This window comes from Melanerpes formicivorus, unplaced genomic scaffold (assembly GCF_026170545.1).
Source record: "Melanerpes formicivorus ecotype bairdi unplaced genomic scaffold, bMelFor1.0.p_v2 SCAF_2, whole genome shotgun sequence".
Classification (NCBI taxonomy): Eukaryota; Metazoa; Chordata; class Aves; order Piciformes; family Picidae; genus Melanerpes; species Melanerpes formicivorus.
In genome coordinates, this window is record NW_027142354.1 from 56,691,625 (window position 1) to 56,709,068 (window position 17,444).

Genomic DNA, 17,444 nt, shown 5'->3' on the forward strand with positions numbered 1-17,444 from the left:
GCTAGGTGACACTACGGCACTGCTCCATTCGCAGAACCGCATCCACCGTACAGCAAGGACGCGCGGAGAAGAAGTACCACGGGAAGTAGCCGGGGAAAACCAAACAGCTCACAAGGTGCCCCCTTCCCAGCAGGCGCTGTAAAGGCCAGGTTTTTGTGCCAGCCTTAAAAGACCACGTGGATTTTAGAGGCAGTCTGTAAGTGGTCTTCTGTTGGGAACAGAACTGAGCAACAGTGCAACAATGCCTCTTTACAAGCTTTACTTTCTTGGAACAAAGTTTTTAACAAGAGACAAGCACCATGCTCAGATGCTTACCTAAGCAAACCGTGAAGTTTTAGTGCTCTGTGATACAAGGCCCTCTGGGGAAAGGGAAGTAGTTGCTTGGCCACCTTTTAAAGGAGATTCATCTTGTGACAGTTGAATGTGTCCAGGAGCATTCACAGAATCAAGGTTGGAAAAGACCTTTGAGGTCATCAAGTCCAACCTTTCACCCAACACTATCTAATCAACTAAACCATGGCACCAAGTGCCTCATCCAGATCTTCCCCTACTCAAATTTGGATCTGCTGCCCAGGTACTAGGAGCAGAGAACCACTCCTGGCAGAGCAGTGCAGCTCTCCTGCTGGAAGAACTCCCTCTCCTTTTTACTGCTCCTTGTAACTCCTGCACTTGTGCCTGGAGAACAAAGCACTTCCATCTCACACTCAGATTGTCTCCCTGCTCACACAGGGGAGACCACAGGGCTCATTGTGGCAGGGACCTGTTCCTGCTTAGCTGTGGGAGAGTTCAACTCTGCCAGCCAAACCCATTGCCTCCTCTTCAGCCTAGCAGTGTCCTGGCTTCACACAGCCTGCTCTCAGATGTAAGCCCCCTCCCTCCCACACAGATGGGTGGGAAAACAACCCCAAAAAAACTCCTCCAAGCTGAGATGGTAATGCTATACAATTACCTTAGCAGAAGGGGTGTGGGGTTTTTTTCTTGAACTGAATGCTGGCCTAGCAAAATCATGCTTGGCTTTGTCGATAAATTATCTAACATCCAAGAGGAGTGGAACATCCTGGAAGTAGCCACATTAAGCATCCAGCAGTCACTGAATGTCAATACTTCCTATTTGGATGTTATTTTAACCTCCATTCTTTCTCAACAGTACGGGTTTCACAATCTGCCCCTTTTCCACCCCACCACCTCATTTCCCCCCTTTTTGCCCTCAAACCCACAGCACCTGGGCTCTGTTGAGTCTCCTCCCACCCCAGGTGTGGCCACTTGGCCCTCCCCACCCACTCCCCTATTTAATCCCCACCAGGGGACGCAGCAGCCCTAAGCTGAGCCCCTTGGGGCTGGAGGATCCTCCTCTCACCTCAGGTGAGTGCCTCTGGTGCACACTGGGTGTTGGTGGTGGTGACAACAAAGGCTGGGGGGCCTGGTGGCCCCCCGGCTGTTAGGGCAATGATTGATGACTCCTCCAATCCCATCCATTCTCTAATGTCACCTTAGTTGTTAATGACCTCAGCGTCATTTAACAGTTCTAGAGTTTCATGTGGGATTATGAAAGGATCAATAGTTTACTACAGAAGACTTCAGTCTGCAAAAAGTTGTTGCCAGGCACTTTGCAAGAGCTGGGAAGTTTGGCTAAATGCTATGATTTGGTCCAGTCTACAGACTCAAAATCAGAGCACATCTGTACACACTTCATGACCAGTGTGGGTTTGGATTAGACTTTTCATGGTTTGTCTTTTGTTTCTTTCATTGGCTCTTACTAGCTTTCCCCCCGCCCCCGCTATTACATGCAAAGTACCACACATAGCAGCTAATAGAGCGTTGTGCTGCTCCAGTAAAAAAGGGGAGGGGGCAATCAGAAAAAGGACAGTAAGCTTCCTACAACATATTCAGGTGAAAAAGTTCTTCAATAGAAATGCTAAACTTATCCACTTAAGATACTGAAGAGCACCTAGGTGCTTGTGTGCAATTCTGGTGGCACTGCAGTTGTGCACCTGGGGACAGAATGTGTCTAAGTCTTCTCCACAAATAACTGAGGTCTTCTAACTGAGTCCCATCTATAAGATGCAGTAAACAAAGAGTTGGAAAACATTGCAGCAGGTGCTGTGAGAAGTGCAGTCCCTGGATTTTTTTGCCTTTGATTTTCTCAGGTTTCTGACTGCTTTGTGACTGACACTGCATCCTAATTAGTAAGGTATCTAGAGAGCCTAAACCCAAAGTGGAGTCAATAACACTTTAGCTAGACTTTTTGTTTTAAACAGAAATAATATCTTCTCTCTCTCCCCTTTCCTTTCTTTCCTCAGAGCTTTCATCCTTGCAAAGCTATAAGCAAGAGCTGGTTTGCCACACTTCAGAATCATTCCCAGACCCTTTGAAGAGATAACCATTTTTTTAATGGGGAAAAATAAAACAACTAGGAGTTGTAGAGATGTGCAAAAGCACCTTAATTACTGACAGAACCAAAGGGAAGCTTAAGCTTTTGGGTAATGCAATTGAGTAGCTCTGCTAGTTTCACTGTTTCTCTGTTATCACTTCCCCTCACTTTCCAAGTTAGGCTAATTTCTCTTAAGGCTTTCTATGCTTCAGGAGTAAAATGGAAACTTGAATAGCCATGCCTCTTGGATGTTAACAGTGAGATTACTTAGTGACCTCTCACCAACAATCCTTTAGAATTATCTTTGTTACTGTGCTTGAGGGAATGAATCATGTGTAAGCATCTCACCTTTGGAAACAGAAGGGGAAAATCTAGGGCACTAGTGACTCAAGTGGTTTAAACTAATCTGAGCTGGGCCACTGGAGTGCTGCTGTTCTCCTTTTCCTCCAGCTGTGTGTTCCCATTTCCTTACAACAGCACTGCTCCCCCATCTGACCTCCTGATAAGCCAATCAAAGGTAAAAAAATGGCAGGAAACAAGGCTGTATCTCTTTAGCAGCCTGAGGCTACCTAACTGCTGGTCACCTTGTTTCTCTCTCTCACCTCTGGGCAAACCCTTTCCCCCACTCCCTAGGTCACTGGGTTGCTGAACCATTTCAATGCACAGAGCTGACAGAAAACTAACACAACAAAGATGAATAATTTTTCTGCTGATTTAATCCACTGAAAGAGCTCATGCTTTCCAAATTGTCTGTGGAAGAATTGCTCCCTGGAAAGATGTCCTGGTCAACCCCAGGTTAGCTGCCTGCATTCAGTTCTTCACAGAGACTCCACATGGCAGATTAGCAAAATGGATGACAGACTTAGTGCTGGAGTGCTTCATCTTAAACATCTTTCTTTCCATCTTGTGTCAGTCATAGGGGCTGCTGGTATCACACCAGGAGGAAATACATAGCAGGGAAAAAAAAAAAAAGACCAGAATCAGAAAAAAATAGAATCATTGGCTTGGTGAATCCCCAAAGCTTTTAGGATTAGGGACTTGGTGATTAGGAGTTGTATCTGAAGTAGCCATCTTTGGATGAAAAGGCTAAAGAGAAAATCTAGACTGAAGGCTTGTATTCCCAGAAGCAAAACCTCCCCAGAAGCCTTCAAATGATTATTCTTTCAAATTTGTTCTCTTTAGATCTTCAATTTATACTGCTCACCACTTACACTTCTAATCCTAAGTGCTGCTGATATTATCATATCAGTATATGTAACTTCCTTAAAGCCTTAAAAACGGAGCAACCAAGGGGGAGCATTGAAAATTATTCAGATGGGGGGAAAAAAAAGTTAGAGCCTAATAATGGCAAATACATTTAGTGTGCTACAGGTACCATCAACTAGGAGTGCATAGCGTGGCAGTGTTCTGTTGACACCTCACCTCATGTGATACAGATCTCTTTAAACTGTCTCACATGATCAAGAGTTCTTTTTTTTTATACAGCAGACCTCTTGCTTAGGGGTGAACTTCAAAAGCAGGTAAAGATGAAAGCTACAGGATTTATCGAAGGGTGAGAGAGCCATCATTTATAATAACCAGGGTGGCAAGAAAGAAGCCAGATAATGGCTGGAATGAAATGAAGTGGAGAACATGAATCTTTTTAGGTGAGCCTTGTTTAAAATGTTGAGCTGGGTGAAAGGAAGAGACCTCTAATTGAATTGCCACTTTGTGCAAGTGGGGAGATCAAGCCACCTCCGGTGGATGTCTGTGTTTTGTTAACAGAGTAGTAATTGGCACCCAGCTGTTAAGATACAATGTCTTGCCATCTTTCCTTTTCCTCTCTTCTGTTAATTCCAGAAGACTTTTTTACACATTGCCCTGACTGCTGCTTGGGAAAATGGTCTTAGTAACTGTAGCAAAATTTTGTAGTACTGCATTTGAATAATCTCCCTCTTTTAAAAACCAAACCCAACCCCTCCTCTGAAGGTGGCCCTGTTGGCTGGAACAAGGAATTAACATGCAAGGCCCTACAATAGTGCTAAAAGCTGAAGTTAAATACTTTTATTGGGTTTCTAATAAACATAAACCAAACATGTTGATTTTAAATACATAATAAGAGCAATAAAAATCCTGTCATTCCCTGCCAATTACCATTTCAGGCTGTGGTCCTGGCAGATTTCATGAGCTTCTGACTCCAGCACTGCCAGGATATGTTGGTATTGATTTCCCTTGAGTCAATGCTTTATAATGGTTTAGGGCATAAGGCCACCCAAGGCGCTAACTTTCACATCATACTCGAGTCCTACTTTGGTCTTTAATCACTTCAGGGTTGCCTGATGCAGTCTGTAAATAATGAAGGCAAAGATCTCTTTTGTTTGACAGCATTGTATTGCTGTGCCTTAGAACTGGTGAAAAAGGATGGCATTTCTGGTGTGTCTTCAACTGTTCCAAATATGATGGTCCTTGCCAGTCAGGCATCTGCTACCAGGCTGAGCAAATCTCAGTTTTACTATTAATGTTGTTGTTGAAAAATCCAAAAGTGTTTTCAGGTAGAGGAGGAAATCTGGAAGTGCTGCTGAAAAAGCTGGAGAATGGGGCATGAAGGCACTCGCAGCTGGCTACACTTTAGTTCTAAATTGGAAAGTCATTAAAGAGTGCATGGCATCAGAAAAATGGTTGGGTTTGATTTCTGGAGAAAATGTTATGTTTATATGCCAGACAAATGCTGCCACAAGGAGCAGCCTTATGGCTAAGACACTGGAGAGACTTAGATGATCTTTGTTCTAGTAGTTTATTTATGTTCTGGTGGTTTATTTATGTCCTAACACTTCTATTGTTTACGATTCAGAGCTTTGCCTTAGTTTTTTCGTTTTCCTTCAAACCAGTTGGCTATCTTCCTTCATTTTGCCTACTTAGACTGCAGGCTGTTTGGAATGGGGACTTCCTATTGTGTTACTAAAGGCATAGATCATGCCTGGCACAATGAGAGCTAATGTGGGTTGGATAAGGAGATATATATTTAATGCTACTGTTTAAAAATATATAGATATTGTGAAGTGCTGCTGTTGGAACAGGACTGCTTCCAGGTAAGGTTACTTGTATGTCTGGTGGGAGAGAAAATGTTTTGCAGTGAAAGCTATAAATTTTCATTAACAAAACCAGCTAAATTTGCCACAGGCTTCTAACTGCAGCTCATGACATGTCTTTGAAAGTAAAGTATCTTAGTTATTAGTAGAAGGCTGAGCTGCATAATCTGTGCATGGGGAAGGATGGTGGTCTGATGGATCCCAAAATAAGAAAGAGGAAGGAAAGGAAAGACAATAAAATTCTTGGATATGAGAGAGGATTTGAAACTTATTTGAACTTTTTGGTAGTGCAGTTGTAGAGGCCTGGAAGTGCATGAGAACAGAGGGAAGTTCTAACCTAGTTCTAACCTTTTCTCCTTCTGTGACTGGCTTACATTTTTCTCAGCATTGTGCCCATATTTTGTAAGACCTAGTTAAAGAGGAAAACCAGTCTGATTCCTAATCTAGACATTGCCACAATTTTAGCATAACTCCCTGCCTTCCCCCCCCCCCCCCCCCCCCCAGGCTAGTCTCCTGTTACTGCAGATACAAAAAGTACTGGAGCTGTGACTCTGGATGGCAAAGTGACTATTGTAAAAAGTATTTTCTGCTGCTGCTCTCTCCTTTTGACTGTGACACTCTCTAGAACTTCCTGATTAGCCAACAGCTTTTTACAAGTAAATTTTAGATCAGACTCAGAGCAGTGAGGTGTTTAAGTTTGGATTTTACTCATCATGCAAAGTTTTTCTTCTAGGGCAGTTCTCAGATAGACTGAGCACAGAATACAAAGGAAAATACTTGCTCTGCAATTTATTAAAACCAGCCTGGAGGTAGGCTGGAGGTAGTGCCTAGATCTGAACCTTGGGCCTCAGAGCACTCTTCTCCATTCTGCTTCCTCCATGTTCCCTGCAGGAGCAGAGTTGATGCAGAAGGAAACAACAGACTTATGTGACCAAGTGGTTTCTAGATCTTGCTAATCAAAGTTTCAATTTATGCAGTGAGTAATTGATAGGAGATCTGAATCTATTGCAAGTAACATTAGTTTATACTCCTGAACAGGACAGGAGTCATAGAGAGCTGTTAAGAATTTGCTTTGGGATGTTTCCTCAGGATAGGGAGCTGCTTCATGATCATACTTATGAGGCACATTGTTACCTTTATTCAAAGTTCCAGAAAACTTTTATTGTCCAGGGCATGTGTGGAGCACGTAAACATTAGTAGTGGAAAAGTGGAATGTGGTCAAATGTAAGATCTGCTGTTCCTAGAGACCTGAGGAAGCAGAGATGAAATTAGGTCTGATAAGGAATTTTAAGAAACAAAAACCCCTCGGGTGTTTTGCTGGATAGGTTTGCGGGAGTTCATCTTTTGTATGGAATTCTGTGTTATGTCTGAGCCAGTGCAGTAGCACAACCTCCAAGAGGGCAATGTCACTTCTTACTCATTTTAATCCCTTATTTGCAGCACCACCCTCTTGTGCAGCTCCTCCCCTCATATTCCTTCTGTTGGCTCAGGTACTCATCTGCCATTACCATGAGCTGATTCATCTGACCAAATGAGCAGGAAATGAACCCCTCCCAAAACCCCTCCGTGTTTTTCTGCTATTTTGGAGAGCTGAATGAACTCACTGAGGGTCAGTTGAGTGGCAGACTCGGTGCAAGGATGAAAACAAGTAATTGGGAGTGGAGCCCTGCAACACTTCAGTTGCAGGGGAGGAATTTTTGATATTAAATAAAAAATCTAAGTACAATGATTTTTAGCAAGGTTCTCCCTTTCACAATTTAAAACCAGTTTTAATCTTCCCATATGCATTGTTTCAAAAGCACTTAAGATATCAACTAGTTGGAATTTCACATTTGTCTTCTCTTAGAAGACCATCAATACAGAAATCTAATCTCTGTGGAACATGCAAGCTGGCAAACACATCTGCATTTGTTTCAGTCTGAGACAGCAATATTCCTTAGGTGGCACTGAAAGATATCCTTCAGCATATACTTCATGTCAGTGATTGGAGTAATCTTGCTTAGGAATAAAATAAGCAGAAGATGACCCTTGATGAAACACACACACAACACTAGCCATCTGCAGAAATGCCTTGTTGCCAGTTCTTTGGCTCGCTGTCATTCTGCTTTACTGGTCAGAACTGTTAACAAACTGGTTTGCACATCTCTGTCTGCACACAGACAAACTTCTCACTTCCTTTTGGCTGTGGTAGTTTCCTACCTGCTCTGCTGCAGAGCGATGAAAATTGGGCTGCTGCGAGAAACGTGGCACCAACACTCTGCTATGACTCAGCAGCTGGCAGGTTGCCCTACACACTTGCTGAGTAAGCTGTTATTCCTCTGTTTGCAACTCAGGGGCTTATGTTTTGTTGGAAGAATTACTACAGTGATGTGATAGGGTTTGTGCCTTCTTTTTAGTTAGTGCATTTCTCCTGCTTATCAATTTGCTCTTGTTCTAGTATGACCTAATGTAAGAATTGAAAAGCAGTGGTCTCTGTCTCAACACCTGGGAATCCCTCAGACACCTGTTTCTCTGAGGCTTTTCTGGCTAAATACACTGCATCAGAAAGGACAAAAAAAAGAACAATGGTAGGATTTTTGAAGGTGATAACAGGGAATATTAGGAGATGGAAACTATGCCTTTATAGAAATGGGAGTTGCTGTGCTGAATTTCTGTCTCAGACTTGCCAGACTTTTCAGTTTTAAAGTGGGCAAAATTAATTTTGTACCACTTGCAGAAACATTGTGTAGGAAAGTTGGAATTATAATACAGATTTCACAAGGTTTCATATTTTTGTTTACCCTGATTTTAATTTGGAAATGTTGCAACAAGGCCTGGGATGGTCTTAAGGACCTCAGTCTGCTGCTACCTCCACATTTGCAAAGAAACTTGGGAAACCCAACCCAATGGAGGAAACCTCATTTTAATGTAGTTCAGAGTATAGAGTTCATTACTGTCACTAAGACACTCAGATGTGGCTTGCCTTAAATGTCAGAAAATATTATTCAGGTGTGAAAGACACCAAAGATCACAGATATCTTCTGTATTGAATCTTAATTAGCCAAGAGACCACATTAAACTCAGAAGCTTCCATGAACTAGGAAAACAACCCTGACATTCTCCGGTCGGCTCTGGGTATTTGTTGCTGACTTTGATCTCCAGTGATAAACTCCAAAGAACTCCCATAAAAATTGGTTTTACTTTCAAACTTTGCCTGTTAAGTCATTCTTCCAAAGACTCTGGAGGGACTAGAACGCCATAAAAGGCACTTCATTTCCCATTAAAAGAGTCAGAGAGTAGGTGACATTACATAAACCAAAGGCTGTTCCTTCTCTGCAGCTCAGTTTATTTAGTGTTCAATACGAAACAGCAGAAACCGCCCGCCGCGTGCCTAGAAACCGCCCGCCGCGTGCCTAGAAACCGCCCGCCGCGTGCCTAGAAACCGCCCGCCGCGTGCCTAGAAACCGCCCGCCGCGTGCCTAGAAACCGCCCGCCGCGTGCCTAGAAACCGCCCGCCGCGTGCCTAGAAACCGCCCGCCGCGTGCCTAGAAACCGCCCGCCGCGTGCCTAGAAACCGCCCGCCGCGTGCCTAGAAACCGCCCGCCGCGTGCCTAGAAACCGCCCGCCGCGTGCCTAGAAACCGCCCGCCGCGTGCCTAGAAACCGCCCGCCGCGTGCCTAGAAACCGCCCGCCGCGTGCCTAGAAACCGCCCGCCGCGTGCCTAGAAACCGCCCGCCGCGTGCCTAGAAACCGCCCGCCGCGTGCCTAGAAACCGCCCGCCGCGTGCCTAGAAACCGCCCGCCGCGTGCCTAGAAACCGCCCGCCGCGTGCCTAGAAACCGCCCGCCGCGTGCCTAGAAACCGCCCGCCGCGTGCCTAGAAACCGCCCGCCGCGTGCCTAGAAACCGCCCGCCGCGTGCCTAGAAACCGCCCGCCGCGTGCCTAGAAACCGCCCGCCGCGTGCCTAGAAACCGCCCGCCGCGTGCCTAGAAACCGCCCGCCGCGTGCCTAGAAACCGCCCGCCGCGTGCCTAGAAACCGCCCGCCGCGTGCCTAGAAACCGCCCGCCGCGTGCCTAGAAACCGCCCGCCGCGTGCCTAGAAACCGCCCGCCGCGTGCCTAGAAACCGCCCGCCGCGTGCCTAGAAACCGCCCGCCGCGTGCCTAGAAACCGCCCGCCGCGTGCCTAGAAACCGCCCGCCGCGTGCCTAGAAACCGCCCGCCGCGTGCCTAGAAACCGCCCGCCGCGTGCCTAGAAACCGCCCGCCGCGTGCCTAGAAACCGCCCGCCGCGTGCCTAGAAACCGCCCGCCGCGTGCCTAGAAACCGCCCGCCGCGTGCCTAGAAACCGCCCGCCGCGTGCCTAGAAACCGCCCGCCGCGTGCCTAGAAACCGCCCGCCGCGTGCCTAGAAACCGCCCGCCGCGTGCCTAGAAACCGCCCGCCGCGTGCCTAGAAACCGCCCGCCGCGTGCCTAGAAACCGCCCGCCGCGTGCCTAGAAACCGCCCGCCGCGTGCCTAGAAACCGCCCGCCGCGTGCCTAGAAACCGCCCGCCGCGTGCCTAGAAACCGCCCGCCGCGTGCCTAGAAACCGCCCGCCGCGTGCCTAGAAACCGCCCGCCGCGTGCCTAGAAACCGCCCGCCGCGTGCCTAGAAACCGCCCGCCGCGTGCCTAGAAACCGCCCGCCGCGTGCCTAGAAACCGCCCGCCGCGTGCCTAGAAACCGCCCGCCGCGTGCCTAGAAACCGCCCGCCGCGTGCCTAGAAACCGCCCGCCGCGTGCCTAGAAACCGCCCGCCGCGTGCCTAGAAACCGCCCGCCGCGTGCCTAGAAACCGCCCGCCGCGTGCCTAGAAACCGCCCGCCGCGTGCCTAGAAACCGCCCGCCGCGTGCCTAGAAACCGCCCGCCGCGTGCCTAGAAACCGCCCGCCGCGTGCCTAGAAACCGCCCGCCGCGTGCCTAGAAACCGCCCGCCGCGTGCCTAGAAACCGCCCGCCGCGTGCCTAGAAACCGCCCGCCGCGTGCCTAGAAACCGCCCGCCGCGTGCCTAGAAACCGCCCGCCGCGTGCCTAGAAACCGCCCGCCGCGTGCCTAGAAACCGCCCGCCGCGTGCCTAGAAACCGCCCGCCGCGTGCCTAGAAACCGCCCGCCGCGTGCCTAGAAACCGCCCGCCGCGTGCCTAGAAACCGCCCGCCGCGTGCCTAGAAACCGCCCGCCGCGTGCCTAGAAACCGCCCGCCGCGTGCCTAGAAACCGCCCGCCGCGTGCCTAGAAACCGCCCGCCGCGTGCCTAGAAACCGCCCGCCGCGTGCCTAGAAACCGCCCGCCGCGTGCCTAGAAACCGCCCGCCGCGTGCCTAGAAACCGCCCGCCGCGTGCCTAGAAACCGCCCGCCGCGTGCCTAGAAACCGCCCGCCGCGTGCCTAGAAACCGCCCGCCGCGTGCCTAGAAACCGCCCGCCGCGTGCCTAGAAACCGCCCGCCGCGTGCCTAGAAACCGCCCGCCGCGTGCCTAGAAACCGCCCGCCGCGTGCCTAGAAACCGCCCGCCGCGTGCCTAGAAACCGCCCGCCGCGTGCCTAGAAACCGCCCGCCGCGTGCCTAGAAACCGCCCGCCGCGTGCCTAGAAACCGCCCGCCGCGTGCCTAGAAACCGCCCGCCGCGTGCCTAGAAACCGCCCGCCGCGTGCCTAGAAACCGCCCGCCGCGTGCCTAGAAACCGCCCGCCGCGTGCCTAGAAACCGCCCGCCGCGTGCCTAGAAACCGCCCGCCGCGTGCCTAGAAACCGCCCGCCGCGTGCCTAGAAACCGCCCGCCGCGTGCCTAGAAACCGCCCGCCGCGTGCCTAGAAACCGCCCGCCGCGTGCCTAGAAACCGCCCGCCGCGTGCCTAGAAACCGCCCGCCGCGTGCCTAGAAACCGCCCGCCGCGTGCCTAGAAACCGCCCGCCGCGTGCCTAGAAACCGCCCGCCGCGTGCCTAGAAACCGCCCGCCGCGTGCCTAGAAACCGCCCGCCGCGTGCCTAGAAACCGCCCGCCGCGTGCCTAGAAACCGCCCGCCGCGTGCCTAGAAACCGCCCGCCGCGTGCCTAGAAACCGCCCGCCGCGTGCCTAGAAACCGCCCGCCGCGTGCCTAGAAACCGCCCGCCGCGTGCCTAGAAACCGCCCGCCGCGTGCCTAGAAACCGCCCGCCGCGTGCCTAGAAACCGCCCGCCGCGTGCCTAGAAACCGCCCGCCGCGTGCCTAGAAACCGCCCGCCGCGTGCCTAGAAACCGCCCGCCGCGTGCCTAGAAACCGCCCGCCGCGTGCCTAGAAACCGCCCGCCGCGTGCCTAGAAACCGCCCGCCGCGTGCCTAGAAACCGCCCGCCGCGTGCCTAGAAACCGCCCGCCGCGTGCCTAGAAACCGCCCGCCGCGTGCCTAGAAACCGCCCGCCGCGTGCCTAGAAACCGCCCGCCGCGTGCCTAGAAACCGCCCGCCGCGTGCCTAGAAACCGCCCGCCGCGTGCCTAGAAACCGCCCGCCGCGTGCCTAGAAACCGCCCGCCGCGTGCCTAGAAACCGCCCGCCGCGTGCCTAGAAACCGCCCGCCGCGTGCCTAGAAACCGCCCGCCGCGTGCCTAGAAACCGCCCGCCGCGTGCCTAGAAACCGCCCGCCGCGTGCCTAGAAACCGCCCGCCGCGTGCCTAGAAACCGCCCGCCGCGCCAGGTTTTTCTTCTTTTATTTTTTAAACTTGCAGTTTCTAGGCTGCTTCTTGCAATCAGCAGGGTTTGTGCAGGCCAGGGGATGCGTAGACTCAAGGTGAGGAGCTTCATTGAGCAAATCATTCATCATTGGATTGTGCTGCCCAGGGAGGTGTTGCAGGCAGCGTCCTTGGAGGCGTTCAAGAGGGGATTGGACGTGGCACTTGATGCCATGGTCTAGTCATGGGGTCTGTGTTGAATAGGTTGTACTCGATGATCCTCGAGGTTCCTTCCAACTTTAGTCATACTTTGATACTGTGAAAATATCCCAAGATTTGCAAGCAATATAATAAGGAGTTGTGAAATGGACTAATGCATTCGTTATCCTTTGTTTGAGATAAGCCTACAGTCCAGGTTATAATTCATGGACTTACCTGGCAACTTGGCAAAAAAAGACAAACAAAAAAAAAACCCGCAACCCAGCAGCTTTTTCTTCCAGCTTTTCTTCTTTGATATTTGTTCTTGGCAGGATTATTTCTAATTAGATTGTTCCTTTTCCTAAACTTAGAAGGTACACAGAGTGTGAGCGGGCAAGCAGACTTCAGCTGCACAAGCTACAAAGTGCAGCTCATAAAGTGCAGACTCTCTTGCTGGAACTATAGCTAAATTTATATTTTGCAGTAGTCCACTGTCACAGCTGATTACACAATTTCCCTTTGTTCTGTAAGGACATTATGGGAACAATCTGTGAAAGACTCTGCCTCAAACTTACAATTATTTGGACTTTTATTACGGTAAAGTTTATGAAGGTACAGCGTGACCTTGAAGAAACTTAAGGAAGTCAGAACTCTGAGATGAGTTTAGCTTTTATTTGAGACAGACATGTTAAATGTTGTCACATACTTATGGGGAAATGTTATTGGCACCATGTCACCCTTGTTATCAAACAAAATATCATTGGGATACCAAAATGTTTCTTTCTTCCTGACACTTCCAGCGCTGTGAAAACCAAAGCTGAAATCTCATATCAGAGAAGTTGGGAAGTATGTTCATCGTGTTCAAACACAAACCAAGCAACTCCAAGCCCCTTTTCTCATCTCTACCTTAAATAACAAAACCCCATTGCTGGTATTTTCTAGGAAAATAAGTGCCCAGATCAATGAACTGCTGTCAAGGTTTGCATGAAGTGCTGCAGAAAAATGCCCCGGGAAGCCTTGCTGAATACCGACATGAAGACCTCGTTGGCAGGTATTGTGTTGAAATTGTTGTGCTAGGACAAACCCGATTAACATCTGTGAGATGCTGAGGGTGATACTTGGAGAGGATGAGATCAACTCATCATTCTAAAGTGGATTAGTTAACATTTTGGGTGGCTGTAGCATACAAAACTTGCTTGGTTTGTGTCACTGAAGCTTATGTTTACCGTGGTGCAGGAAGAGCTGCAGCAGGTTTCATTCAGGGCCGAACTGGCGTTTTTTATACAGAATGGAGCTGATACAAAGTTGCAATTCTCAGTCTGTAGGAAGTTCTGAATTCCATGTTTTGTTTGCTTCTCAGGATGGAAAGAAATGCACTTTCAGAAGCAATTTCATAATGCAACTTTGTTTAAACTGACACATTGCTGACAGAAATTGTGTATCATAGTGCAACATCCTTTTCCCAGCAGCTGCTTTGCTTCATTCCGGTGCATTCTTCAGATTTGTAACTGCATGTCCACTGTCCTTCAGGCAACAAAGGAATATCTTTGTCACAAAACACACAGGACGTTACCAACGCTGTTAGTTTTGCTTCTGAGGTTTAGTGACATGGTTGCAAAGAGTCCTTTTACCTTGGATTGTTTATCACTTTCCACTTTTTGGAGTGGAGATGCCAAATTCATTGCCTTTTTCCCCCCCCAGTGTTTGCAGGGCAAACACGTGGGAGTGTAAATCTTGCATCATGACCCCACTCTGGGAGGTCTGCTCTAAAACGGAAAGAAAATAGATTTTTGTCCCAGAACTCATCATCTCTTTGTGAACTTAGGCTGTGCTGTGGCATCAGTTTGACAGAGAATGGTCAGTCACACAGCTCCTGTTAGAGCTTAGCTGGGTTTATAGGCTATCAGTTTCTGTCTGGGCTCAGCTGTGTGTCTGCAAAGTCTACTGAAAACTGTTGTCCCCTGGTATTTCTCTGATATATTCTTATGTGCAGCCCTTCAGCAACTTGGACATGGCTTGAAGCCCTGAATAACTCTGGTGGGGCAAGCAGGGATAAGCATGAATGATCTGCATTTCCCTCAGCTCAGAGCAAACAGACTCGATACTGCAGAGGCCTTCAGAGAAGTGTAACAAAACTGTTAATGACTTACAGAAAACTTTGTTAATTGTTTCTCAGTTAACTGCTTGCAGGAGATGCTGAAAGAAGATAAGAAGTCACACTCTGTGTTTGCTGACCTCAGCTGTTTCCACTGTCAGGGGAAGGGGCAAGCAGAGAAGATAGTAAGAGAAGACAGTTGGTTCTTGATCAGAAAATGGAATGATGTAATAAATACTTTGTGTGATTTTGTATCTCTGTGTCAGTGTTACAGCTCAGTAGTTTCACTTGGTAGTGCACGGACTCTCAGTGTTCTGTGAACTATTCTAAGAATCAGTGAAACCAACCTCTTGTAGCCATGCTGAAACTCATTCTGCTGTGAAAACCATTGTAAGAAATCACTACTGCAGTGGTATTAGTGGGAGGAGGGGTGCTTGGATATTAGCAAAGAGGAGAATAGAAAAGGACAAGTACATGGCAGAGAAAGCTAAGAACAAGCTTGACAAGGACTTGGTAGTCCAAATCTGAGAGAACCTCAGTGGCATAGGTAGTAACTCACTAACCTTGATCTGTTGGTTTCAGTTAAAAACCCACAAATAAAGCCTGTGGTAGACATGGCAGGACCAGATGACGTAAGAGGGTGAAAGGAGAGTGAGCAACAGGAAGAGGCCAGGTGTTCTCCACCTTTTTGGAACTTGAATGCATTTCCTGCCAAACAAACAATCTTTTGAATCTTAGCCTGAGAGCTAATATTCCATAAGTGATATTTGAGCCAGCTGTTCAAATGACCTCCAGCAGAAATGGTGGCTTTTAACACCTCATGGAAATTCATACTCTTGTCCTTACTGCTGCCTCTGACTACTCGTGGTTGGGGTTTTTCTTTGTTTCATTTTGTTTTGCTGTTGTTGTTTCTCCTGGCTCAGTTTTCTGCCACTGGCTGAACTGAATGAGCTGCCAAAGGGTTTAGGAATACACCCAAGCCAGCACTAGTGCACTCTTTAATTGTTCTACCACTGTAGCACTGGAATTTTGCACGAATTCCCAAACAAACTTTCATAGACACATCTGAACTCTGGAAGTCTGAAGTGTAATTGAGGCTGTTTATTAAAGGAGCATGTGTGTCTGCGCTTATGGCTACCTGAGCTGCATAAAGGTCTGGCTGCAGACTGCAGAGCTGCAAACCAATGTGGGGTGTTTGTACAGATTCCTGACAGAATGGACCATTAGACATCTTCATTGTTTAACAAGGAGGACCAAACACAATACTCAACAGTAGAGATTCCTCCCTATTGACTTTGATAAATACCAATACACTTTAGTTCTTCAGGTAGGCTGTGCTTGCTGTCAGTCATAACATAACTAGAATCACCACTGGTCTTTCCAAGCAGGGATTTCCAGGGAAGCTGCCTGGCTTATTGATACTTGGTGGAGCTAAAACAGATCTCTCTCTCTAGTATTCTCTAATATGCCTTATCAGCAATCCCATATATTATTATATACAAATATAATAATGTATATAATATATATTACCTATATACCTTACATTTCTGTACAACAACATGACACTGTCTAGAATCCTGTGGCATTGACTTTCTCTGAACCACCTCTATTACATATAAGATATATATGTATAAAAAAATAATATCTGCTTCTTCTTCTGTCTCTATCTAAAGAAGAGGTCATTCACTTGTAGTCTGTGACTGTCAAATCTTCCCTTCAAGAACAGATTACTGATCACTTTCTAGTGCTTTTAGTATTAGAGAGTGATGGAGCACTGGAACAGGCTGCCCAGAGAGGTGGTGGAATCTTCTTCCCTGGAGACTTTCACAGCCAACCTGGTCATGTTTCTGTGTGGCCTGCCCTAGGTGATCCTCTTTTGACAGGGGGGTTGGACACCTTCCAGCCCCTAGCATTCTGGGATAGCTTTATTTGAGCTTGCTGTTGGTGAAGAAGCCATCAAAAAATAATCTCAGTAGATCTGGATAAAGCCTGTAGGTCACATGTTATTTTAGCTTTTTATCTTACTGAATTCAGGAGGTGACAGTGACATAGTAATGAGAAGTCAGAAGGGGGAGAAGTGGATCAATATATTGCTAAATTCTTACCAAAATTCTCATGCTTAGGCTGTTCTGGTTGGTTTTATTTCAGCTTAACATTTGCTGAGTAAAAGTCATTGCCCTAGAGATGCAAGATTTATTGACACACAGAGATGAAAATGATTAGCTAAAAGGTTTCTGCATGAAGAGAATCAGAATCAGCTGAAACTCTACAGGGTGGCTCATATATGGGAGGCTGAGCTACTTCAAGTAAGTTATTAATGTTGGAAGCTGAAAGCTGAGCTTGTTAGTATTCTACCAATTGTTTTTTCTTTGCTTCCTTTGCAGGAGCCCTACAGTTCTGAAAAAGAGCTCTCATTTATAGAGCTATTTATATATTTATCTGTTCTGCACACACACTTTGCTTGCTAGAGTTCCTAAAGGCGTTATTATCTTCTCATAGATTTATTTCTTAATTAAGTACCTGCTCATTCATCTGCAGATCCCAGCTCTTCAAGAACTGACTTTATGGAATGCTCCTGCAGCTCTGATCCAGGACAAGCTCTGTGGCAGTATATTCTGATTCATGAGGAACCATGATTGCTCATTTTCCTTTTGATTTCATATGCCACCATCCTGGCACACTGGTATATCATATTTAGCTTGTCAAACATCTGAAGGATGGTGGCATGGTTTGGCTTCCAGCGCAAGCAAGCCTGCCAGCAGGATTAGGCAGAAATTCTACTCTTTTGGCCTACTGGTTGTGTTTTCAGACTTGAGTTTCTCTTGACAGAGTAGAGCAAAGCCTGGCAAGTTTAATTGTCAGATCAAGCTGCATTACAGTGTGGTTCAGTGTTCTCAGAAGTCAAATACAGAGACAAATTAATTACCGGACTAGGTGGCATTTAAATAATTACTGATCTTACGAGTGCCACTCTTACAGCTCCAGCATCACTACACTTCCACCAATAAACTCCAGCAGGCCACATCTTTGCTTCCTTCATCATCCAGTTGCTGAAGTGACAGTCTTC

At 48.0% G+C, this 17,444-nt stretch overlaps 1 long non-coding RNA gene across 1 annotated transcript; it reads left to right on the forward strand.

The window, feature by feature from the left end:
* The first annotated feature begins 1,329 nt into the window (after positions 1-1,329).
* On the forward strand, positions 1,330-14,599 carry LOC137446012 (uncharacterized). Its single transcript, XR_010988555.1, has 3 exons — positions 1,330-1,362; positions 13,225-13,333; positions 14,459-14,599. It is a non-coding gene; the product is annotated as an uncharacterized lncRNA (long non-coding RNA).
* Positions 14,600-17,444: the final 2,845 nt, after the last annotated feature.